This window comes from Pleurodeles waltl, chromosome 6 (assembly GCF_031143425.1).
Source record: "Pleurodeles waltl isolate 20211129_DDA chromosome 6, aPleWal1.hap1.20221129, whole genome shotgun sequence".
Classification (NCBI taxonomy): Eukaryota; Metazoa; Chordata; class Amphibia; order Caudata; family Salamandridae; genus Pleurodeles; species Pleurodeles waltl.
The window spans coordinates 1194553991-1194580880 of NC_090445.1; the positions used below are offsets into that span (position 1 = coordinate 1194553991).

The 26890-nt window shown below is 43.0% G+C and overlaps 1 protein-coding gene across 1 annotated transcript in view; it reads right to left on the reverse strand.

Moving 5' to 3' along the window:
- Positions 1-26890, reverse strand: part of ANXA7 (annexin A7) — a 387587-nt gene that overhangs the window by 346382 nt on the left and 14315 nt on the right. The gene's annotated exons all lie outside the window — the stretch shown is intronic.

A 26890-nucleotide genomic window follows, 5' to 3' on the forward strand; every position in this document is an offset into this window, starting at 1 on the left:
TTACAAACAGTTCAAAATATATTTCAGTAGCTGTGAAAGACCATTTTTTCTACTTCTGTATGATGAAAAAAAAAAAAATTATTAGAATGAAAAAAGTCAGAACACTTTACTTGGTGATGTGCAAATGATAAATGTTTTCTGAAACCCAATTTTCACAGATTATCGTTAATACACTATATAGTTTTATCAGTAAAGCTGCAAATTAGCGGGAAGGTTTTTGGACATTTCTTGGAAATTTACTGTCTGTAAATGACAGTGCACTACCACATCATGCTTTAGTAATATACTGATTAAAAGTGAGTGTTTAAACAAACTGAGAAACACTCCTGTCCTGATGGCAAAGCTATTAGTAAACTTAAGAGTGAAGTCATGTATGGATCATGCGTACCCTCTATGTGGGCTATATTTATTATACATGGAGTAAACGTTTAGAGTATTTAATCCAACAAAAGAGGATTTTTTTTTACAGACGAAATGCTGAACTCAGATATTTGAAGGTGCACTCATATGTGAGAATGAAGAAAAAAGCAACTGTAAAATACAATATTTGTCTAGGATCAAACAATTTGAGACCTGTTTCCGGGTTAAGTACATTACAGTTAGGTCGAGTAGATTATTCAAGCTACCTGACCTGCAGGTCTAGTAACATTTTAATGATTTTTTGAGGCCTGCACATCCTGGACTGTGGACTAAATTCAAATTCAAGCTGGAGTTGTATTATTAATTTCTATTGGATGATGCCCTGTCAAAGTCAAATAAACTATTACCCAGAGGAATCAGGATTGTCGTATAAACTTGAAAATATCGATGACCAGTTGGACTTTGGTCAGAATCAGATGGACATCTGTCAGCTTTCCAAATTCCTGTATCCCGAATGTTGAGCCTTTTGGAGAGATATCTACCTCTCTGCCCCTGCCACTTTGAAATGCCATTCTAAGACTAGATTCTGACGTGCTGGCGCTTTTCCTTTTTACCTATCTTTTTGCCCACTTTAGTTAGTGTTCTAATGTCCAAGATAATTTTTCCAATTTTTTTTGTCCCTTTTATTCTTTTTGCGGTTTGCCCGCATGTTTTCCGCTCCACACGATTCCCTAAATTGTAGGGTTACCTGTGCCCAGCCAAATTGAACTCTGATGATTTTGATAACCTAGATGCCTGTTAAATCTCAGCAACATTCCTTTTCTCTTCATCAGATACTTTTGCTGATACACTGTGTTATCTTTATTGCATTCTTAGTTCATTTAATATTAATTTGCCTTAATCTGTTTCATTGCCTTGGTAAACCCTTAGTGATGCTGTATCTTTATAATTTTGTCTTGAGAATTGTCTCTATGACTTTATGTTGAGCTTGTAACAAAATGCCTTAACTTTATTCCTGACTGGAGTTTTCCTTGTATGTTTACAGGGGTCATATTGTGTAAAATAACTGATTTGTATTGCAAAGTGTGTTAATGGTTTACCATACTTTTAGCAAGGTCCCAAATTCCATTGACCTCGCTCAGCACTGATTCCTGCAAAGAATGAAAATACTCCAGCAGATCTTCCACTGTGGTATCACCAGCATCACCACCACCCTCTGACAACTGAACAACGCTGTGAGTCTGGCAATTAATCATCGAGAACGGCAGGAACACATGTTCCCAAAACTGGCTCCAGTACTGAAGGAAGGCGTTGGTTGCTTCCGCCAGCCGATTCAGACACCAAATGAAAATGCAGGGCAGTTGAGGATAGAGTCAGGAGGAGAAGAGGTCCACTTGACAAGGACCTAATTTGAGCACTGTCACCTGAAACAGAGCTAGAGCCATCTTCCAGTTGCTGGAGTCCCTCAGATGTTGCGAGTGCCAATCCACCATCTGATTCAGATGACCCAGCAGATACTCCGCATTGATCGAGCTCTTGTTCGCCAGACAGTACTTCCCAAATCCCAAAATTTCTCGTCAGATTCACCAGCTCCTTGGAGAGAGTGCCACCCCAGGCGATTTATGTACCGAACTGCTGACACGCTGCCCATCCTTAACAGGATGAAGCAAGAGACTTTGCTGGCCGCCAGGTTCTGGATCGCAAAGGACCCTGATAGAAGCACTAAGCAGCTCCTTCATTGTTTGACCATGGTCCTCTGGTGGTAACCTCTCCTCAATGGGCTCTCCAGACCTGACAACTCGCTTTGGGTTCTACAACTAGATCCCGATTCAAACTGACAAAGGCCTTGCTATTCTAGGCTTGCATGTGGTCCAGCCACCAGTAGATTTTCATCTGTGCTTCTTACAGGAGGCTGCCCTTTTGGGAATAGATCAAACCCCTCGAGGTGCAATGCCTAACTGTTGAAGCACTAGATAGTGCAGCAGACCCAGAAAAATCGCCTGAACAAGCGAAAAGAGACGCTCAACAATCCTGGCTAGATGCCTGAGAGAAACTCGTTCTCTCTCTAAAGTTCTGCGCAGTTCCCTGTGAATGAGGAGCATTTTCTTTTGAGGTAGTCTGAGGCACTGAGCCACTGTGTCTATCTCGAAACCCAGGAACAGTAGTTTTTGTGTAGGAATAAACTCTGATTGACAGTTGATGACCAACCCTAGGCTCTGAAATAGAGATATTGACAATTGCAACTGCGTCTCTAGTTTGACCTGATCCTGATGCATCAGTAAAATGTTCTCCAAGTAGATGAGGAGTCTGATTCCTCTCGCTGGTAGCCATTCTATGGTCGGTGCAACACCTTGTTATGGAGACATTAGAACTTGAAAACATGATCCTTCCACCAAAATTGCAGATAGAGCCAGTGCGGGAGAAAAATTGGGACGATGAGGTAGGTGTGCTTCAAGTCTAATCTGACCAGCCAATCGTTTGGGAGAAGGATATCCTGAAGGAGGTGAATCCCCTCCATTTTGAAAATGTCGGTAGACTACCCATTTGTTGACATCCCGTAAGCTGATGATAGGCCAGAACACTTTCTCTCTTTTTTCTTCACCAGGAAGATGTTGCTGAGAAAACCCCTGGGTTCGCAGTTCATGTGGGTGATCTACCCTTTGTGCAACAAGTCTTGGCCTTCTTGGTCTACTATCTGCATATCCTCTTATGAGAAAACCATGGGGGGGTCGAGGATCCTGGCATTGCCTGTGGGTGCCATAAAATTCTATGTGCAATACTCTCACTTTTTGTAGTACTCATGCATCCTCTGTTATTGATTCCTAGGTCTCAAGGAACCATCTTAACCTGCCACCTAATATTCCATAAGGAAAATGGAATATTTCTTACTGTTAGAGCCCCAGGGCCACTGTTGGCTCCTCGGAAGGCATGTGTGCCACCACTGCCTTGACTGTAACCCCATGTGGGGTAGAAGCCTCAAAACATCTTTTGATCCTGACACTGCATGGATCACTTGGTCTGGGGCTTGTGGGGGTTGAAGGGATACACGCAGCCAGAGAAGCGCCCCACCTTTTCCGGCCCCACCAAAAACCTTATAGTTGAACACCTTCCAGATGGACTGATGGGCCTTATACTGGGAGGAAAAGGTGGTAACAAATGTTGTTAGTTCTTTAATGCAAGTGTCCCCGAAAAAGACCCCCATCCGGTACAGCCCCAGCCTCAGTGGTTGCCAATTCTCACAGCTACGGATCAATTTTAATCAATAGCCCCCATATTACGAAGACAACGCACAATTTGCTTTCCCCAGCAAACATACAGACCGCTAGACCCAGCCAGAGACAATGACGGGGTCAATTAACTAGCCAATTCATGGGCCGCCTCCACCATACCCAAGATCTTTGAAAGTGGTCCCAGGACATCAAGAACCTTATCCTGGCAGGTTCTCCAAGATCGATCCAGACCCTTTTTTGGGTCCTTAATAAACTTTGTGATAAAGGTCGCCATTTTGCCAGCAATCTCAGGTGTACAAGCCACCTCACCTGCCAGAGAATGTCTCTGGCATGCCGCCCGCAGACGTCCTCTGAGTTCCTTATCTACAGGCTCTGATGTGATCTTTCTAGAGGAACCCACGCCTCTAAGCAGGGGTGATTAATATCGTCCAGGTCCAGCATGGCATGTGTAGTCACTGCAGGCTACGGAGTAGACACACCCTGATTGTGCAGTCTGGGTCATTTAGCACCGCCCTCCAGCCCCCTGGGTCTACTGGCACCTGGCTCATCACCAGACTCGCCATCAGGGACATCAGAGTCTTCCCAGCATTTTCATCTTGCTCCTGAGGGGAGCAGGAGTCAGTCATCAGGGGTAACCCCAGGCTGGGAATTGGAGTCCTGCAACACCTTTCAAAGGTGTCCAAAGGAGGGTTAACGGCCCTGGCCTTGGTGCAAGATTTTGCTACCCATTTACCCCAACGGCACCTTAAGTGTCATGAGGGGGCACAGGCCCCACACCTTCCTCTGACACGGGTACCACACTGCGACGGGCTGAAAGCTGGACTATCAGCTTACTCAGGGGTTGTAAGGCTGAAAAGATTGCTCTCTGGAGGGAGACGTTTATGGCGCCTACTAGCTCGCAGTGAATGACGAGGAGAGACTATTCCTAGTCTTCAGTCCACAGTTGGATATAGAAAGGAATCAAGCCTTGAGTTAGACACCCAATATGGTTTGAAAACCTGGGCAGTAGCTATAAGAATAGTAGGAAATCTTTAAAATGACCAACGCTTGTTTACCACCGCCAATGCTAGTTTGCTAGCCTGCGGTACACATGCCTTCAATTATCGTGGGCTCTATGACAGGTACGCTCCGCGTCTGAGGCTAACCATCCTGCTGGAGCATAAGGAATTTGACAAGGGAAAAACATGAGTGAAGAGTGTCTATCTGTGTGCTCAAGGTCACCAAATGTCCTGGATTCCCTTCAGTGGTAAGCGGGAAAAATGAACCGTGCAGAGAAAGGAAGCCAGTAATGTAAAGAATGAAGATGCCTAGTCTGCGTGCAACGCGCCCCCTAGAGGACCCAACCGGTATCAAAAGCTTGCATACAGACCTTAGTCAATGCACACTGCCCCCCCTAGGGGGCCTGATGGTATAAGGAAGCTAAACCACCGTAAATAGAGCAGTTCAGCCACCCTGTAAATGTCATCCTCCAGCGGTATCTGCGTGGAACAGCCAGACTCCCACCAAGGAACACGATGATTCGCTTCACGCGTGGAAAACACCACAAATCCACACAGCTCATAAATAAGCACAAGAAGCGTTTTTGACTCAATAAAACGTATGAAGAAAGTCACCAAGAAAAAGCACTTAACCGGCTTCTGAGCAGAAAAGAAAGAGGAAGTGCTTTTCCTTGGTGGATGATTTATAAGGAGGACTCTATGGTTGCACTGTTGAATGTTCAACATAAAGACTCATGGGACTTGACTTATAGTTTTTACTGTTCATTGGATGTAATGTTTGTTTCGGCTGCTGAGCCACATATGGGAAAGTTATTACATAACTGAACCTCCGGTCCCGACACAGAAGTCACTCACAATAAGTAGATATTATACTCTTTTCTTTAAGTGTTATTGAGGTGCACAAGAAATGTAACGGCTAGGTAAAAATTAATTAAGCACCTTGAATATTGTTAAAAAACATTGTTAAGTTATTATTTACTTTAATAAGATGTTCATGTTTAATACCCGTCATAAGTGATGTGATATGTAAGGTCATAAGCAGGGCATAATTTTTATTTAGCTCAGTAAACGATAACTGGAGAATTTCAGTATATATTTTTTATTTTAAATAGTATTTTTAACTGACATTTTCGCCTAACTATAATGTCCTAAACCTTTGTTTTTTCAGCTAATTTCCAAGACATTTTAACATAAAAGAAGATATATATATATATATATATAGGACAGGCAAAGGAGGATTGGAGGATAGGAGGATAGGCAAAGTCCCCGGTCCTCGTTGCTGGGACCCACAGACTCCGGTGTTAGTGCGGATGAGGAACATGTAATATGCAAATAAAAGCAAACGCGCACTTCAGTACAAAGAGACAGCAAGTTGGAAATCACCAGGTGTTTATTCTTGTGCCATTCACAAGAACAAACAACCCAACATGTTTCGGCATAGACACACACCTTTAACCAGTAACATGCAAATCCAGATTAAAAAGACTACAAACTAAACACAGATGACGGTCCAAGGGTGTTCTATGTTGACAAATCAGCAATTAATGTGTCAGACACCTTACAGTGTTGTAAACAAAGCAAACAAAAAATAACAAACTGTCGTATCATGCTGCAAATCCTAAAAAAAAAAATATTAAAAAAAATACATATTCTGAAATAAATTATGTGGCTCACAATACGTGGGTGTGTTATTAAAGGAAGAAATTATATCAACAAAATTCTAATGATACACAAAACAAAAATTTAATACTGACAAAACACACCTTTTTACGAGTGTTTATCCACATCAATAAATGAAGTGAAATCAATACACTCAACTTTAATTAAAACCTTCAGGGGCCCAAGCAGTGCAAATTTCAGAAGTCAACATCAGAATATATATATATATTAATAGATATATACTGCTTAAAACAAACAAAACATTAAAATTGACCAGTTATAGTTACGTCAAGTAACTATAATCCATGCCCTAGAGTAATTATAACCTGAGCCCCTGCCATACACTGTTTTGTCCTTAATTATGTCATTGCAAATGTTGCAGCGATATCAATGATGCCATAGAACATGTCATGAGTTATGTAATAAGTGGACTAATTGTCAGTGCACAGAGAGGGTGTGAGTTATAGTTACCTTAGAACAAAGTTATAGTTACTTGACCACTATAACTGGTGAGTTTCAGTGATTTTGTTTGATTAAAATGGTATCTTTTAACTGACATTTTCACCCAACTATAATGTCCCTTTAATCCGTTTTTTTTCCTGTGAATTTCTACGTTTTTTTATTTATGCAAATTAAGATATTATGACCATATCTAGCTAGAACATCACGTCAACCTTCCATTTTTTTCAGTGAATTTGCAGTTTTTCAATTTGTTTTGTTACGTAAAACACCAACCCCCCGTCGGGCACAGCGTTCGGCGTGGACAGTGTGATGCTGGCTGCAGGTCCTTGCCTGTGGCCATGCTCTGCATTCAACTTGCAAGCAGCCAACTCCACATCGTGCGTGGCCTTCATCCGTGTATGGCTTGGGGTTGGACAGAGCACGGCCAGAACCAACCAATAGTTGGTTCTGCACACCTGCTGAAGAGCATAGAGCTCCATCCCGGGGAGCTTTAAAAAAAATATGGTACTCTCACCTGGGGTCATATATATATCACTGAGGAGACTAACCATTTTTGTCAATGTTGCTTGGGACTGCTGTACTCCCTGCAGCACATCACAACATAAAAAAAAAAAGCTTTGTGTCGCCCCAACCCCTTGTAGGTGCACCACCCAGCTGAAAATAATATGTTTACAGAGGCCTTCCAGTGCATTAAGGGGTGCTCCTTGCAAAGAGCAGTGAATAATAAGTGAACGACTCGTGCCCACGCATTTATTATCCATTTTTTAAAAATGTTTTGGGTGTTCCAGTGCCCATCCTGGACGCTCATTTTTAATTGGGAGACGCATGGGTACTCCTGGGGCTCTGTGGCCCTCCCAGCTCCCCTGTCAGTATCCTTTCTGGGTGCCAGCAAGAGCAAGCAATAGTTTTTTGGGGGTTTTAAACTTTGGAAGGGGGATGGGTGGTTACCCCACCCCAAGCCTTTAGAGGGCCCAAGGACCCCAACCCCAAACTGTGTCATTTTTTATGGGGAGAGGAGTGTGTAACTTTTCCCCAAGCCTTTTTGAGTCTCTGGGACCCATACCCTGGGGTTATTTCCATGGTATGGGGGTGCACACACCCCTCCCAGAGCCTTTACAGGTCCCAGGGACCTCAATTCCCAGGATTTTTTTTTTTTTTTAGGGGATGGGAAACTTAGCCCCCTTCCCGAGCAACTACGGGCCCTGGGAAACTAACCCATGGACCTAACGTGGGTGCCCCAGTTCCCCAACCGGTGCACCCTCAAGATACAACGCTGGGGTGTATAGGGGGGAGCCTCCAAGTCCCAGCAGCCCCAATGGCTCCCTCCATGCACCTATTCTGGTTGCAGTGGGAGCCGGCATTTACCCCAGACTCGCAGAAGCAATTTCAGTTTCCCTGCCCACAAGAGCGCTGGCAGGAAAATAAAAAAATCTGTGCTCCCATGGTGGGAATACTTTCTCATCTCCCACCTGGTGGGAGTGCACATTTTTTCCCTGCCTCTGCTCCTGCAGGGAGGGAAACTGTGTCCATGGAGTGGGCTCCCCAGGAAAAATCTTTTGAGCTGGAATGGGAAGGTGCGGTCCCTGGAGCCTTTAGAGGCTCATGGATGGAGGCACCTACCTCTCCCCTTTTGGAGATAGTGAGCCTGGGAGATGGGGTCCCTGGGGCCTGACACGGCTCGGAGAGGAGGTCTGCGCACCCCATTGAATTTTTCCCGGGGCCATGCCCCCTTTAATTTAACCATAGCCTCAGAGGAATGCGGTCCATGGGGCCTCCTATAGACTCAGGTGCGGGTCCACACAACCATCTCTCCTAAATATGTCAATGCATCACCCCGATGGGCTTTGGCCCACAGTAGGGGTGGATGGGTGAATTTTTTTTCCAAGCACAAAAGCCTGCAGATCCACCAAGAGCATGTGGTGAATTTGTTTTTGTTTTGTTTTTTTAATCTGCCAACTTTTAAAAGAAATGCTTTTTTTCTTTGATACCTATGAGCCAGAGATGATAATTAGAGGGTGTGAATAACCTGGTCAAGATCATATAGTGGGAGGAGGGGATGTGTAGTTTAGGTGTGGCGGTATGAAGATCAAGGCGGAACATGTGCAAATACTGAGAAACCTACGATATTTAGAGTATCGCTAAATAATGTCCCCAGGGTGTGCATACAAAGTGGAACTGAGGTAGGGTGATCAGACGTCCCGGATTTCACCGGACAGTCCCAGATCTCCTAATTTAAAATATATGCCCCAGTTTTTGTGACAAAGGTCATATTATTAAATAAATGTCCCGGTTTTTGTGACAAAAGGTCATCTAGGGAAGCATAAGTTAAAGAGGCCTACGAAGTATGAAATAATTAAAGTATTTTATCTGTTACTGTCAGGCAACGCAGTCCCCTGTCTGCTCCCAGCAGTGACGGAGTGGAGAGCAGAGAGGTGGGTGGAGGCAGGTTGGGGGTGCAGGGTGGGAGCTCAAGCCATAGCTAATTTTATATATGTAGTCTTGTAAATGTGTGTGTGTACACACACACACACACATACAGGCACACATTCACAAAGCTACGCAAATAAAAAGGGACAGGGTTTTTTTCACCTCAAAATGTGGTCACCCTAAACTGAGGTGCAGAGCATGACTGGTCGCTTCCTTCCCTTTACAGGCTATGGATTACTATCTGTTGTAGATAGCAATATAACACAGAGATGAATCAGCACTGATAAATAAATAACATCTGATACCCTGACAAGCCACACCATAAATAGAATAGCACTTTCACTTTATAAGTAATTAACGCTTTCAATGCTTCCCACCTCCCTGTACAATTCAGGGATATAGTGATGGATTATTTCTCGTATAAGTAAATCGCTATTCATTGTTGCGGAACAGGCAGTTTAGAGGCTACAACAACAAACAGTTAGCAAAGACATGGTAAATAATTCTAATCGCTCTTTCAAAATAATTGGCTGAAAAATAAACATTTTAAATGCCAAAAATCCCTGCCACCCAGCAACAATCGACGCATTATTTATTCGCTTATGCATTTACATATGTTTGCACATAGTATTGCCATATTTTCTCTGCCATAGCGAAACAGCCATGTTCCGAGCGGAAGGTAATAGCTTCAAAAGGAAAAACTGAATTCCACCGAACGGAATACATGTACTATAAATCAACACATACGTTCTTCGCCATGGTTTACCAAGCAAAGAGCATGCATTCTGCTCATGCTTTTACAGATAATCCCCCTGAGCAGACGTGGTATTCAGGTGTGGGGTTGGGTTTTACAAAATATATTTACACGTAGTAGATTTTCTGGCTCAACAGGTTTTACAAACTCCGAACGAGCAAACATGTATTCGTTGTCAAAGAACTAAAATGAATAACTTGTGCTTCTTGCGGGTGAACTACGCATGATTCATAATTTTGAACACAGTCCAGGAATCTCAACTGGCAAGGTATGTTTTTTTTTTTTTTTTAAACCAGTGACTTTACAATATTCACATAAGAAACAAATATCACAAATATGTTTAACAACACAAGGAATGGTTTAAAAGTGGCATACGCCTGCCTTACACAATAGATCTTTCGCAGCAGCTCCTCCTGTGATTTCAAAACCGCATCAAAAGATGAGTTATTATCCCCCAAAAAACAATAAGGGCGAGGTTTACATTTGGGACTAACGCATTCAGTCGCTTTCAAACCAAAAGAACTGACATGAAGACTCCGCGCAGACTCACTTAGCCACAACATCGCAGGCGACACCAACATAACAAACAAGCAATTGGAATGCAATGGGGTCTCCCGTTTGCTCGAGCTAGAGCTATTAGCGTTGTAAATTCCTAACTGGACTTTTCTTGCCACATAAATTGAAAATGAAAAGTAAAACAGTTGACATAAGCGAGTCCACTGAAAGTGCCATGGCCGCCTTGAGCATGAGTGCAACAGAGAGACACAAAAGGAAAAAGAAGTTCGCTCACAGTCAAACGTATTGGCAAACGTGCAGTTATCCATTTAACAGGATCGATAGCCAAGGGGTAACAAAACTCCCCCAAGGAGGGACAAACACAGAATTTAACAATGATACCAAAGGATTTTTGAAAGGCAAGACCATGAACGAGTGATAGCGATGTGGTGCGCGTGGTTAAAAGCCCACATAAATACCAACACGTCAGAAAAGCAGCGCTTGCACGCTGCTATGGTCAACCTAAAAATTCCTGTATACAATTAACTTAGTTGTTTCAGATAGAAACTACGGAATTCAAGTAAGGTGTTTGGTCTTCAGAAGTGACTTCTTAAAATATACACAAAGAATAAAATGTATACAAAATTCCCAGTGGACACAGCCATGTGGATTTTCAACGACCTGCCTAGCGTTAGGGTGCCGAACTATCTATGAGGCTTACTCTGAGCAGCGGCATGTGCTTTTTGAGCCAAATACTTACACATGCACATGTATTTAAAATGAGGTGCTCGTCTTCGAGGAATAGATACAATTAACAAGAAGCCAGAAAAGGCCACATCTATTGGAACTCCTTAGTAGATTGTGGAGTTTTCACAGAACAAACACAGGCAAAGCTAAACGGTTTCACCTATGCAAGGCATATTGGTGCTGTCAATGTTTTTTTTTTAAAGATGTCCCACAGAAGCGCGGGCTGCTGTGCGCCATGGCTCAAAATAAATAAAAACACAGTGCTATGGTGTGGCCAGAGCTGACAACGCCATAACGTTTTTTTTTTTTTTGCTGTAAGCCACACTGCACAGCAGCCTGTGCTGCCGTGCAATGTTTTAAAACAGCGTTGGGACTGGTAAGCAACAGTGGGCGGGGGGAGCAAAGAATGCAAGGCGGGAGGCAGCAGGGGTTAAAAAGATCAACAGCGGGGTGGGATGTGTTAAGAAGAATGGAAGGCGGGTTAAAAAGATAGGACAGCTGGAGAAGGGCAGGGAAAGATTGACATCACACACAGAGCGGAAGGATGAACCACCGAGAGTGGGAGGAGGGCGACACCACAGAGTGCGGGAGGAGGGCGTGGTGAAGGAGAGGGACTGCAGAGGCATGTACTATCAGAGTGCATGCTAAAAAAATTAAGAGTAGTTGAAGGAGTCTGTGGTCAGTGGAAGGGCATTGGCCACAGGAATCTGTACTTGAGCCATGCACCACGGCAAAGACAAGACTGAAGCTCAGGGGGGAGCCCGAGGTGAGGAGGAGGCACTGACCAATAGGAAGCAAGACAACAAGAGCGTGGTTGTCTACAAACAATAGTAAGTAAGAGTAAGTAATGAGCAGCCTCTAAATCCCTTTTAAGATTTTTTTCCTCTACAAGAGATTTCACAAACACAGCGCAAGCGAAACCTAACAAGCATTGGCAATTGCAATAGGTTACACCTATGTGATTAATGAGAAGCTATATTTCTTATAAGTAGCTTGGTAAGCAGTTGTGCAATATAAGTTACTGAAACTCTGTTAGGGTGTTAAGAGTTGTTTTTTGAGAAAGACAATATTTAAAATTATAAAATACAGCAGCAATAATTAGGGCTGAGTGGATGTCTCGGGCCTCTGGGCCCCGGTGCGACTGCAATTCCTGCACCAATATGTTAACCTAAACATGAAGGGCAGAGCCACAGAAGATTTGAAAAAGGGTGTCCTATTTCTGGAATTTTAAGGGGTCTAGCACAATGGTGTCCTTACTGGCCAGTGCATGGACACAGTAGGCTGAACATTCACTTTCAACTAAAAGATGCGCTGTTGTTAAAAAGAAATGTAGAAAGTTAGACAAATTGTGATTTCCTCTTAGAAAACATAAATAGCACTGAAGGGACCAGACATGTTTATTTTGATCATAAATTCCTGCAGTTAGAACAAGGCCTACAAAGAAAAGAGCAGGCATGGCTAATTGAGTTTTAAGTGTTTCTCATCATAACTACTGCAGCCTGCAATGATCTTCCTGCAACCACAATAATTTACATTAATTAAAGTCTGGCACCATCTAACTGTAAAATGTTCTGTATTTTTGTGTATACTTAAAAACTTGCAGTAAACTTACATCCTTGTTCCTGTTATAAAATCAATGTGCTAGTTCTAATCTTGCTAATATGCTTTGCTGTCTTTTAATTTGGAAAGTTTACTGCACAATGATAAATAGATGCAGAGAGCACATGATTGTGAGGCTATTAATATTGTTTTCAGTGTAGGTTATTTGAGCTGCCAGGCCTAAAAAAATCATAAAAATGTCATTAGACCTGCAGGTCGAGTAAATGGAATAATCTACTTGACCTAACTGAAATGTACTTGACCTGTAAACTAGTCTGAAATTGTGTAATCTTAGGCAAATATTTTGTTTTACAGAGCCACCTTTTTCTTCATTCTCAAATATGAGTGCACCTTCACATATGTGAGTTTAGCATTTCTGCTGTACAAAAAAGCTCCTTTGTTTGATTAAACAAACTACACGTTTGCTCCATGTATAATAAGAATGTAGCCCACATATAGTACACACATGGTCCCTGACTTGCCTCTTAGTTTACTAATAGCAGTGCCATCGGGGCAGGAGCGTTTCTCAGTTCATGTTTAAACACTCACTTTTAATAAATACATTACCAATGCATGATGTGGTAGCACACTGTCATTTACACACAGCAAATTTCCCATTTAAAATGCCAACAACTTTCCCACAAACTTGCAGCTTTATTGATAAAACTATATAGTGTATTAAACATAATCTGTGAAAATTGGGTTTCAGAAAACATTTATCATTTGCACATCACCAAGTAAAGTGTTCTGACTTGTTTTCCTCCTATTAAAATATTTTTTTTATCCCACAGAAGTATACAAAAATGGGCTTTCACTACTGAGAAATATTTTGAAATGTTGGACAGTTGGCTTATTAGCTTTGTAAGCTCGCATGCACGCTTTGTAAAGCAGGTCAGACAGTTCACTTTACAAAATCCTGGAACTCTGCAGTCAGAGAAGTAAGCTGACTTCTGTCCTCTTTCTCTGAACACAGAGCAAGGTGACACGATAAAAATACATTTAAAGGCATTTTATTGCTCCTTCACTTTTTGAGTGAAAAGAACACCTGTCTTTGTTAACTTGCTGGAACAGGCGAGTAGGTTCTAAATTTAGCACAACCTGAAAAATCTAACTTGCCATAACGAGTGGGAGAGTAGATTTCTCAAGGCCTGGCTATATGTGGTCTTTGATGGTTATTTGCACAGCTCCTGTAGTAACAGGTCTTCTGGCCCCCACTGGAAATCAAGCATGACAGATAAAGAGCACACACCGGCCAATCAGCAACACTACCAACATTCCAAAATAATGAATGCCTCTAAACTAGAAGTCTCTCACCATGTACTCTATGTTAGCAGCGAGTGGCAACACCTTGCCTCCGACCTAGTTGTGATAATCCAGGGCGGCAATCATGGCAGTATGGGAGATTTAGTGCCTCCTCCTGGCCTTCAGGATGTTGGCTGAGTCCACATGCGCCCTCTCAGCCGAGTTCATTAATGAAAACTTTTAGTTGTTCTATTGCTAGTGAAAAAGCAGTGCACACAGCAGAAATAACAAGATGAAGACAGCCCAGGTTGTGCAAAGACTGGCTGCAGAGCGGCTGTGTCCTCTGTTATACATACAGGCTGACTCAATCTAGCATGTGCCGCAAATTATGCTGTTCCCAGCTGAGTTCCAAGCATGCGGACGCTTATAAATGCTAGACCGAGCCAGGCATTTGAGAGAACTGTTTTACATTCTCAGGACTGAGTGAAGTCAGTGTTCCCAGCGTGGTTTGCTGCAAAGTGAGGGGCAGGCTTCGGAATAAATCAGGTGAGGGGTGTGCTGTCCCAGGCTCTGCAATAGGCAAACTCGGTGAGGTCAAACTCTGCTGGCCAAACAGCGATAAGTGCTCTCTGCTTGGAAATGCACACCTTATATAGACAAGTGGTTTCATAAAGTTAAATGAAGGAGGAGTGTTATGAATTTCTGATTTTAGTTGAGGTTAAGCCGTGTCACAACATTTGCCCTAAGGGACTGCCGCATATTGTTCATATTTGGCTGTACCCTGTTGGAATTGACTGGGCTGCGAGAGGCTGGTTTTCCTCTCCTCATTTCGCTGCCATCAGGGTGGGATCACCATGACTCTGGGCACAGCTCAGTGAAGGATCACATTTGCAGACTGGGCTAAGTTGACGTCATAATGAGCCTTCTTGTTGCACACAACAATCTCTTCGTCCTTTTCTAAGCAATGCTGTTCAAAACACGTACACTTTCAACATAACGTTCTCACAACCAATTTTAAAAAGAATCTTTAAACAAGACTGTGTAACTTACCGTACGAAAACTCTTGTGCATCTAAGCTTTCTGAAGTGTATAATATATATATTTTATTGGCACTGTAAATAAAAGGCAATGCATGTACAGAAATCTGTTTTTAAAATTAAGATGAGCTGTAATGGTTAGATCAGAAACCTAGCAAGAGATGACCTTAAAAGCCCAATATCTAGATACTGTGCTGTTGTAAATGTCTTCGAGAAAGCCACTGCTTTTTATGTTCAACTTGAGTGGCGGAGTAGGAGGGCGGGTAAAGAAGGATGTGGCGCTACAGTCAGAGCAGCTGACTTCAGAACTAAAAAACAAATGGCTTGAGTCTCTGTGTCTTTTCAAGATCCTGTGATTCTGGGCAGTATCGCTCAATCTCCTGGCTTTTAAAATCAAGCATGCTTGTAAAGCGTGCTGACAAACGGACATTAAATACAAGACTCGGAAAAAAAAATAGGAAAAGATAATCAGTAAATGCTGGGCAGGCAAACCTAATAAAAAAGTTACCCCCACCAAGATGGATGAAAAGTAGTGCTTGAGTTATGAGAAACTGATAAGAGAAAGACACAAGAAAAGAACAGGAAATACAATGCAACAACCAATAGAAGCGAAGGAAAAGTAAGTGGCAAGCATGGCAACAAATGAAAAGTGAGGCCAAGTGAGGGTGGGATGTGCAAGCCCTTTTCAAGATATATTAAATACAATAGATCTCACAAGCACATCCCAAGTGCTGTGCAGGCAGAACCTAAAAACCTCTATCCTATGGTTAGAGGTATGTTGAATATATAGACAACCATACATGAAATTCAAGCATGCCTGGGCTACGTGGTCCTCATCTAACACGGTTTGCAATGTTCTAAGACTCTGCAACCCTGTAGCTTGATCTGCACCTCCTCAAATGCAATCTCAGAAATCTGTGAGCATCCCAGATGCTTTTTTAACACTTTATAGCACCACTAAGGATGATCTATAAGTGGCTAATATCATAGGTATGCAGAGTACATCAAGAGCTACCCTGACGGACATAAATCAAATCATTCTGATGCCTTCTTCTTCACATTTTCAACTGATGATTGACTCTCAGCTCTGTCTACAGCTGTAAGAGATTCAGCTACCTATCCCAAAAGCCTTAAAAGATTAAAATAATTTTATTTCCACTTACAATTTTTATTTCACACTTTCACAACTATTTTCTGACTATGATGGGTTGGCCACTATTTGATAACTGCCTGCCTTCTAATGCACAATTTCCTGCCATTTGAAGGCACACTCTGTACAGTAGAGCACCAAAAATATTTTTGCTACCTTCTCTTCTAAAAAAAAAAAACTATAATTTCAAATGTGTCTTTCTTGAACATACTAATATTGCTCTTCCTGCTTTGTATTTTCCAATTTCACTGCATCCTTCACCCCTCAGTCTGGATCCTCTTTTGTTTTACAAGGTGTAAGACTAATGTTTGCCTTCTTATTTCTTTTGTTGCACCACATGCTATGTTATGTGTGTTCCCTCAAGATTTTTCTCTGTGGATCCCAAACTCTGGACTGTGCCTATGCTTCCGTTACGACTGTCATCTAGTCTTGTTATATTTAAGAGGGTCGTAATGAACATTAGACTCAAACTTTTATCTCTTCTTCATGATCTTTATGATAGTTTGATGCTCCATTTTACAACTGCATAGTGTGCTAGTCATTTAGTTAAATTAGCCACTGTTTGTTTAAAGTATCTGAGTCGTTTTGGTAAAAGGCCAATAAAATTCCGGAAAACAGTTTTTTCCCCCAACAAAAAAGTACCTTGAACAACTCTTCATCAAACAATCCTACTCTCACATTATGACCCAATGTGCAAACCCATTTAAGTGGATAGTACATCATTGATGACTGAAAGATAGAAAATAAATAATGGTTCTATCATGCCTGGACACATGGATTAACTTCCTAGCAACACCGACACAATCAACCTGGCAAAAACATTGTAAAAATCTTTGGGGTCTTTTTCATTAAATTTTAACCCAAAACCACCAAGATTAGGCTTGGCGGTGCTACTGTATGGAAAGAGCTTAGACCAATCTACCACTCCAGAATTTCAACACTGGATCAATCCCTTGCTCTCCATAAACTAATCCTTCTCTTCCAAACTATGATATACACAATGAGTGGACCAACCAAGAAACAAATTATGTTATGCAGGCAATCCATAATGATGCTGAAATAATTATCCTTGTCTCTAATGCCTCTCAATAAAGAAGAGAATCAGTGCAATCCAGGCTACAACTTAACAAAATAAGCTACAAAACAACACAACCAGGTTGTCTCTGAAGTGTTTATGAGACATATGACCTATGAAAACTGGCCTAACAATAGACAACAATAGAGAGTGTTGCCCAGCTGAACGTAGTGAAAGAAAACTGTAGGAGTAAGGTGAAGAGTTCACATGAGGACATAATAGAATAAATAACTTGAAAGGTTTGTAGTTAAAGGCGAACCTGTGTTTAGTAAGCATGAAGGAATTTATGACTTAAACACACTGGCCCACTGGCACGTACTCTGGGTTTTCAAATAGACTACAACTTGATTAGACAATGGGTGCAGGAAATCTGATCAGCTCCAACTATAGGGACGTGTTAGGTTTGCAATCATAAAGTATACATGCCATTAAAACTGTATTTACCACAAATGTATGCATGCATACAAGAACGAAGAATGGTTAGTTTGCCAATCACTGTTAAAGCTACAATAAATAATTTGTAGGGGATTAGGTCAGAGTTTGAGGTTATAGGGTCACAGGTGTTCTATTGTTTTCAATAAGTAACTGATGAGTCAATTATTAGTTGCTGTTCTGCAATAAAGGATGTGTATTAATTTAAGGCTAATGTTTAGGGTCATAGGTCACAGGTGGCATGATGTTTCGCCACAACTCATTGTTTGACGCTCTGAATTACAGTATTTTTTGACTCCGTATAAAAGAAGCTGTCTGTGAAGCAGCAAACTGAGATTGGCTGACTGCCTGTGTGAGGAGGGTTGATCTCCCAGTCGTGACATTAATGAGCTGTCATTACATTGCCAGTTTTTTAACTGCCCTGCAAGGGTGGGCGAACCAAAAGAGGAAGTCCCTTTTGTCCCCACTTGACTGCTGATACTTGAAAACTACCTAACTCCGCTGCATAGATTCCTACACAACTTTTGATGAGGTAAGCAGACGCCATCTTCTCTGACGTTCTGCCTGTGCACGGGGGTTGGGAAGGATCCGGGGATTGACATCTGTTAAAGGTGGGGGCAATGTGGACTACGTTCCTTATTCTTTCTATATACTGTATCACTTGTTTCCTTAGGCAATGGTAAAAATGGACAGATGTAGATATATGAGATAAGGAGATATAAGGTTATAAGAGACATAAGGATATTGCATGCAAGATTGTGTACACGTGTTGCACAATATCAGGAAAGGTGCTACATAACTGGTTCACTTGTTATTCCCAGCGACGAGCTGCAAGTGGTCAGTGTGGGTAAATTGCAAATGTGTCAGTATGTCAGCGGTGTGGAATTCCTAAATATCAACGCCCAGGACATATTGTTTGGGGTCAAGGACAGCAATTGTTCATGTTTATCTTGTCCGTAGGACAGGTAGGCCCAACCCCCTACAGCACCAAACCTTTGACTGCAAGTGTAAAGTACCACATTATGGATCAGGGAAGAGTACTGTCTGCAGCTAAGGTAATATATATGTTCATATGTTAATGCTGTTTGAACTTGTCTTAATGGGTCAATAACGCAACACCTTTATTATTAGGATGAACACTCAAAGAAGATGTTGTAAGTTCAGACTAAACCACAGAAAAGGGTTCCAGCATAAAAAATGTGCAGACTCGTTGTCTAAGTTTAACAATCAGAGGCTACGTATAATGCACCAAGAATGCTCTCTGGGTAGATGTAAATATTTTCAGAAGCTTGAAAGCAAGAGTGATTCTTTGCTTTCAAAATAAAAAAAACTCTTTAAAAATGCAACTAAGAACAAATCATTTTGGTAAAGTACTGTGAAATTTTAGGCACCATTTTTCGAAACATCATTTAGTAAAATGTGTTGACGCATGCTAGTATTTCCCACAAATACTCTTAATAATCAGTGTAACCAATTTCAACATCATTATGTGAAACATGAAAATAAACAAGCATTGGCAAAGCCCATGGGTCTGACATTGGTTTTGTCAATGTGTGTCTTGTTTTGTCATGGTTTTTGTCAAATATTTTTGTTGTGGGGGTTGCTGGACCCTTACCATCATAACAAACCTTGTCAAAAAGCAAAAATATTTTTTGGTCTCCAAAAGCACACATTGTCACAGTAGTTCTTGGCACTGAATGAAACTACTTTCTGTGCCAAAATGCTCCTTGGGAAAGATGAGAATGCTGTCACTCACAGTGAAGCCGGGGGGGGGGGGGGGGGGAGGGAAAAAAGAGAGGAGAGAGAGAGAGAGGAGAGAGAGAGAGGAGAGAGAGAGAGGAGAGAGAGAGAGAGGAGAGGAGAGAGAGAGAGAGAGAGAGAGAGAGAGAGAGAGAGAGAGAGAGAGAGAGAAAATCTTAATACAAATTAAAGGTCTTGAATAGCAAGTACGTGCCCAATTCTTAAAGAAAATTACAAAAGTGCACCCATTGTATGTTGCTGTGTTAATGCAAATATACAACTTTCATGAATTCAAAAGAATTTACAGACATGGGCTATGATATAGTACTCCTAGAAAATATTTGTGAACTACATATTATCACGAGCAAATAAGCATGTGTAGAGTTGCTTATGCAAATATCCGTCGAGCATTTACAGATTCCTTTTCCCTCCAATCACTTTTTCCCCAATCTTAGAAGTTTTACTTCAGCCCACATCAGCAGTAAATTTCCAACCTTCCTCAGTATGGGAAAAGATTAGAGCAGAGCTGGTGAAAAGTCCTAAACATGCAAGTTACTAGGTTTGTACAGGCTCAAAAGGACATTCCAAGGGTTTACCACCATCTCCATCCCCAGTATAAAGATCTGCAAAATAACTGAATTGTTAGTATTCAAACCCTACAATAGTTTGAGCCGTGGCATAGTCAGAGAGGCTCTTATATAATGAGATTGCTGCCACAATTGGTCACCACGCTACATAGCACCAATGGGACAAGTGTATTTTTTTTTTTTACGGGACAAGTATATTTATGAAGCAACCAGTTCCACGGACAAGCAGATATTTTGTAAAATTCCATAACACCGATTGGTGTTCTACTGTTTGACATTGAGGGACAGCAGAGAAACTGATGTTGCAAAAATCTGCAGACAAAATCTGAACACGCAAATTACTATCCTGTAACTAATGTCCAGAAGTAATTCTATGATCTAAAAGACGCATGGTTTTAAAAGGTTATCTTCTCTGAGCCCAGAGAAAAGTGACCAGGGTGAGGAGTTGTATTAACCATTTACAGTAGAATACCACTGTTGAATACTTAGAAGTAGTTGAGTACTGCATAACCAGTTAACTTGTTATTCCCAATATAAGGTTGGGTGTAGTCAATATGTTTTCTTTTTTTTTTATTTGGGTTGCCAATATGTGTTCCAATGTTTGACATAGAAGGACTTCTGAAAGGCTGATGTTGTTAAACTTTACCTCCAAGTACAATCTGAACGCTCAAATTACTATCCAGGACCTAATGTCCAGAAGTCATTCCATGGTCTGAGAGACGCATGGTTTGAAAAGATTATGCTCTCTAAGAGCAGAGGGAAGTGACCAGAGGTTGACAGTTGTTTTTAACATTTAGAGTTAGAAAAAATGGTGATTCACATTTAGGAAACAGTTGAAGTGTTTTTAAAAAACTGATGGTGAATGTCTGTGTGTGCGTGTGAAAGGAAAGGTGGCCACAGAGTGATGTTTAAGTGTAATGTTGTTCCATAATGTTGCTTAATGTGATTGCAATGTATGTTTAATATGAAAGACCAGATATAATTGTTGAATTTTAAAAGGAGGAGTAATAATTGACCAGACAGATAAAAGTCAAATTTTAGAAGTGTTAGAGATACAAGAAATTGTGGTGACTCTCTTAGAGCACAAGCAAAAAAAAAAAAAAAAAAAACTTTCCAAATGATCAGAGTAAAAAAAACAAAAATATTGCCAGGAGTGGTTTAAAGCCATTCAGAAATATGCGTATCCCTGATCAAAAGAAGGGATATTTGACAATAAAATATTAGAGCATATTATTAAATTTATTACAAATAAATTTGCAGGAGTCAAATTTTTGGCACGTTTTTTGCAAAACATCTAAGGACTCCTCAAAAGTTGATGCCCCTAGTACCCTGTCTGTTTCCCCATCCCCATATGATCCTATTAATACTCCTCCCAAGGTACCCAGTATTTATCGATTGGTGCAGCTACAATAAGCCACAGTGGGATGTGATCACCCCGAAACTGAGACCACCTTCATGAACTCCAAAGGTTACCCCTAATGTTGCCCCACAAATGCCAAAGCCAAAACATGCGAGCACACCTAAGCAGCAAGTAAGCGTGAGTAACCCCCAGTTTTCAGGTCAACTAGAAGCGCAGTTCACACTACATTTAGACCCAGCCTCTCCCCAGGAGGATAGAGGCGACGAGCAAAGTCCAGGAGATAGTGATGACCAGTCACATGTTTCTCCAGCAACATCGCACTTGCTGCAGAGAAGAAAGAACAGGAAAGGTAGTTAGAGAGCAAATGTCTACCCGCAGCAAAGAAAAGCAGATGATGTTAGATGGAGGGACTGTGGACAGGGCTGTTCATATGATACGATGGCCAGCATCCAAAGAAAGAGACAGGACTGCAGATAGTCTACCACCTTAGCAGAAGGAGAAGGGGGGGGGGGGGAGGAACGAAACAGTTTCACCGGAAAGTGTTCAAGAATGGCTATCATAAAGCGAGGGTAGGAGAAATGCAAGAGAAGGAACGAGAGAAGGATATTGTGATAACCTTTCAGGACAGATTCAGGGAAGTTTTGGGAGGATGGCAAATAGAACAGAGTCGCTAAATAAGCATTAGGGTGAACATAGATAACATGGGTGAAATATTTTAACCCCCAAAGGCAAGGCACCTGGGGCACCTCATTATGTTCCATAGCCACAAATGGACAAGAAAAGGCTTAGGAAATTGTTGCTGCTGCTTACAGAAGGAGCAGGGAAATGGATCCAGCTTTTGAAAAACAAACTGCAGGTATTACCTTATCAGCCGGGGCCATAAAAAGTCTGCTTAGCTCTCTTATAGGAGATGAAACAGACACTGTTTTTCAGAAGGCTAGAGTGAGAAATTAGACTACATATGATGGGCCTCCACTTAATTTGGTAAGGACATGCGCACGCCTCCTGAAATGCCATATGGTCAAAGGTCAATGATATTTGGTGTTGAAACCTGCTGTGCTGTCTGTACCAAATGTTTGGTGATTTTCATTTTGAAAACAATAAAAATGTGTTTATAATTTCGTAAGGGCAGTGGTTTGGGATCAGCTGAGGAAAATGAATCCTGATAGGATAGATACTGGATCTCTCATGACTCGGCCAGTGCTGCAAAACGAGCATCCAGCTCAGTTCCTTAACAAAATGACAGATAAATGTACCCAAGAAGTAGGTCAGGGTTGGGAGGTAACAGGAGGAAATGCTGTATTATTTTATAATGTAGTGAAAAAAGGGTTACCCACATATGTACAGGATAGCCTAATTTAGTGGCATTAGAAGCCAACCCCTGGAGAGAGTTACAAGCACACATATAATCCATTTTTGTAAGAATAAGTAAGAGAGAAAAAAGAAAAACAGGAGCTGACAGAAAGAAGCAACTAAGTTAGTACAGCAGAAGGTCGCAAAGAAAGGAGCAGTAGAAGGAGTTGTAGTGGCAGCCGCCACTCAGAGGACTGCAATGTCTGTGGGATCGGTCCCAGGTACCACTCAACAACAGTACCCACAACAGGGTAGTGTAAGAATGCAGGGGAGTACTAGAACAGGACGAGGAGGAATAGTAAGAGGTAAGATAGGGCCTCAAAGATTGGATATGGTATGTCATTATTGTCGGAGGTATGGACATTTTATTAGAGACTGCAGAACTAAGAGATGGAATGAGCAAAATGGAAGCTTAGGAGTTCATAATCAGCCAGGGTAACAGTAGTACAGCCACAACCAAATCTGAAAATCATAAATGTGCCTCAGGTGCCATCACAAAATATGCAGCCACCAGTAATGCCTCAAGCACAACAGGTTCTGTCTCAGCAAAACTACTGAACACCCTCAATAGTGCCTCTACTTCACATTGGATAGGGAGCTGTGGTTGTGAGAGGAGGGAATCCTTTCCAGACTAATTCTGTGGTAGGATATACACCATTGGTTCCCACCTGTGGTTCAGGGACCCCTGGGGGTCCGTGAAGCTTCCTCAGGGGCCCCCAACTGCTTAGAACATTGAAAAAGTTTAACAGATTGGGTCTCCTGGCTTTCAGTCAGACTAAGTGGGGGTCCTCCGATTCCAATAATGGTTCAGTGGGGGTCCCCAGGTTCCAATAATGATAAGGTTGGGGTCCACATAAGTCAAAAGGTTGGGAAACATTGATATACACGATAAAGGTGTCCGCAGAGTGTTTCTTTGTGTCCAGTATAGTCAGTGACACACAGGCCAGATGAAGAACTTACTTTGATAGAAGCTTTCAAGAACAAGATGTATGCATTCCTCATAGATATAGGAGTAACACGATCTTCTACCAGTTCTTCTCTGTTGCTGCACCTGTCACACTTGCTAGGCCCCTTGCCACAGGCTCCCCCCCACTCACCCAGGCATTCAGGGACAAGAACCAGGCGTCCAAGGGCCAGAGACACCCGTCCCTGACCACCACGCTAGTTCTCTCCCCCCCCCAATTCTTCTCTCTTCACCCTTGCCGCATTCCTCCAGCTCCCATCTTCCGCTTTGTGCTTCCGGCCTCCCCAGTGTCATACCCGCTGACCCATTTATGAAGGCCGCAGCATGGCCTAAGTGGGCAGGCTCCTACCAGATCTCCTCTGCTGCGGCATCTGCCAGGCTCCTTGCCTCAAGCTCTCCCTTACTCACTCAGGCCTCCAGAGGCCAAAACCAGGCCTCCAAGGGCCAGGGAAACTCCCTGACGATTGAACTAGTTTTCTCCCGCATTCTCCTTTCTTCCCGCTCTTTTCAGCAGCGACGCATTCCTCCCGCTCCCGTCCCGCACTTCCCACCTACCCAGCGCCCCACCCACCGACCTATTTTTGAAAGACCCAGCGCGGCTGCACCATTGGAGCTCCAAAGACGAACCAAAGGTAAGTCTGTCTGCGCCCATCCAGCCCTGGACCGCATCCACCACCAGGAACCCTGGCTCTCCACACTCCCACGGATACTCTGCCGCAGACCTCATCGCCCTGATCCCTGGACAAAAAAAGCAACTACTACATCACATCACCTAACTCTACAGCGGATCGCTTCACCTGCATCCACTGCGGATTCATCTCCACACCAGGATCAACCGCCACAGAAGCTACCAACATATTGCCACCTCCACCAGCCAAGACCCACCCAGAACAACTCAGCTGCATACTGATCAACATCAGATCACTCTGCAAACACTCCACCGAAATCTGGGATAGCATCCCCACCTTAGCACCCGATGTACCTTTCATCACAGAGACCGGGCTCACCCCCGCTTTAACTTTGGACATCGCCACGCCACCCCCATCGGCTACAAGAAGAAACACCGCGAACGCACCAACAGACATAAAAACGGCATCACCATCATTCACAAAGAGTCTCATACCTGCATCACCACAGATAAGACCACGCCAATCATGGAACACATGAACTTCCAGCTTCACTCAGACGACAACACAACCATGAAAGGCACCCTCGCCTACAGACCCCTAGGACTGGCCTCAGGACGACATTGCTGAATTTGTTTCAATGCTCACCATCTAATCTGAACACTACCTCTTTCTGGAAGATCTAAACTTCCACCTGGATGATCTCACAGACACCAACTCCATAGATTCCCTTGAACGAATGGACAACACCAGCCTCAAACAACTGGCCACAGACCCCACGCGCAAGGCAAGGCACACACTGGACCCCATCTTCACGTCCAGTAACAGAATCAGCTACAACCACACCACAGAGCTCTCCTGATCAGACCACTACATTGTACATTTTACCATCACTGTACACTACCACACCATGCCCAACAACTAAAGCGCCCCATCTCTCAGCTGGACCAAGGTCACTCACCATCACTGTAAACACGCCCTCAACACCACCCTACCTAATGCCTTCACAGACCTGAACCAGGCAGTAGTGAATTTGAACACCTTGATTACCGGCACCGCTGACCTAGCCACTCCCACCAAACCTGCCATACCCCCTCAGCTCCAATAGACAAGCCAGCTGGTACCCCACTAAATTCAATGCAGCGAAGCACGATTGCAAGTAACTTGAAAGAAAGTGTCAGACTAGCAGAAACAGCAGTGACTGTGCGACCTTCAAAGCGGCCCTCAGCAGCTATAACCACCAGCTCAAAGTTACAAAGAAGGATGCCCTGATATGCCTAATCTACTCCAGCGCCAACCAAACCAAGGAACTCTTCACCAACATCAATGAGTTCACCCCTTTGCGAGCCTCCAAAAACTCAGTCCCCCCTCACAGAACCTCTGCGACGTCCTCGCCGACCACTTCCACAACAAGATATAAACCATCTACAGAACCAACAGACCGCTCCTTCAACCCGCCCACCGACCACCCTCCCCTCACTGCATTGAAACAGCTCACCACATTGAACACAAACATGCTCATGAACTCTATCCATTTTGGAGCTCCCACCGATCCAAGCCCGCACCGACTCTCCAACCTAGCAATAGAAGACATCAGCCTCCAGCTCACCACTAACCTCAAAACCTCCATCACCTCAAACACCCTTCTGGACCCTTGGAAAAACGCAGACGTAAGACCCCTTCACAAGAAATCATCCGACCCCAACGAACTCCTAAACTACTGTCCCATCACTCTACTCCCATTCCCCGCCAAAGCTCTGGAAAATGCCCTCAACCTCCACCTCACAGAACACCTGGAAAGAATCAACCTGCTAGATCCCTCACAATCTGGTTTAAGAGCCAACCAAAGCACTGAGACAGCCCTCATTGCTACAACTGATAACATTTGCACACTGCTCGACAGAGGAGAATCTGCTGCCCTAATCCTGCTCGACCTCTCTGCAGCCTTAAACACTATCTCCCATAGCACACTCATCCACTGTCTGAGACAGATCAGAATCACAGACGATGCGCTCCAATAGATAGCATCTTTTCTCTCTGAACAGACCCAGAGAATCCCGATCCTTCCATTCACTTCATAACCCAAGCACACAATTTGCGGCATCCCTCAAAGTTCCTCCCTTAATCCCAAGCTCTTCAATATCTACATGACTCCACTCACAGACATTGTGAGAGCCTAGAATCAACAGTCTCCTGTGCCGATAACCCCCATCTCATCCACTGGCTCTCAGCGGACCACACCACAACAAAGATCCACTTCCACAATTGCATGAAGAGAGTCTCAACCTGGATGAGGAACCACTGCCTGAAGCTCAACACGGACAAAATCGAAGTACTGATTTTTGGCAGACACACCTCCTTCTGGAACAACTTCTGGTGGCCATCAGAACTCAAACCCACCCCCGGCCCTAAAGACCAGGCCTGCAAACTCTGCATCATTCTGGACAGCGAACTCTCCATGAAATGCCGGGTCAACACAGTAACCTCTTCCTACTTCAACACCCTTCACCTGCTCCTCAAAGACTTTAAGTGCCTCCCAGTCAACACCAGGAAAACAATGTCGCCAGCTCTCATTACAAGCAGACTGGACTAC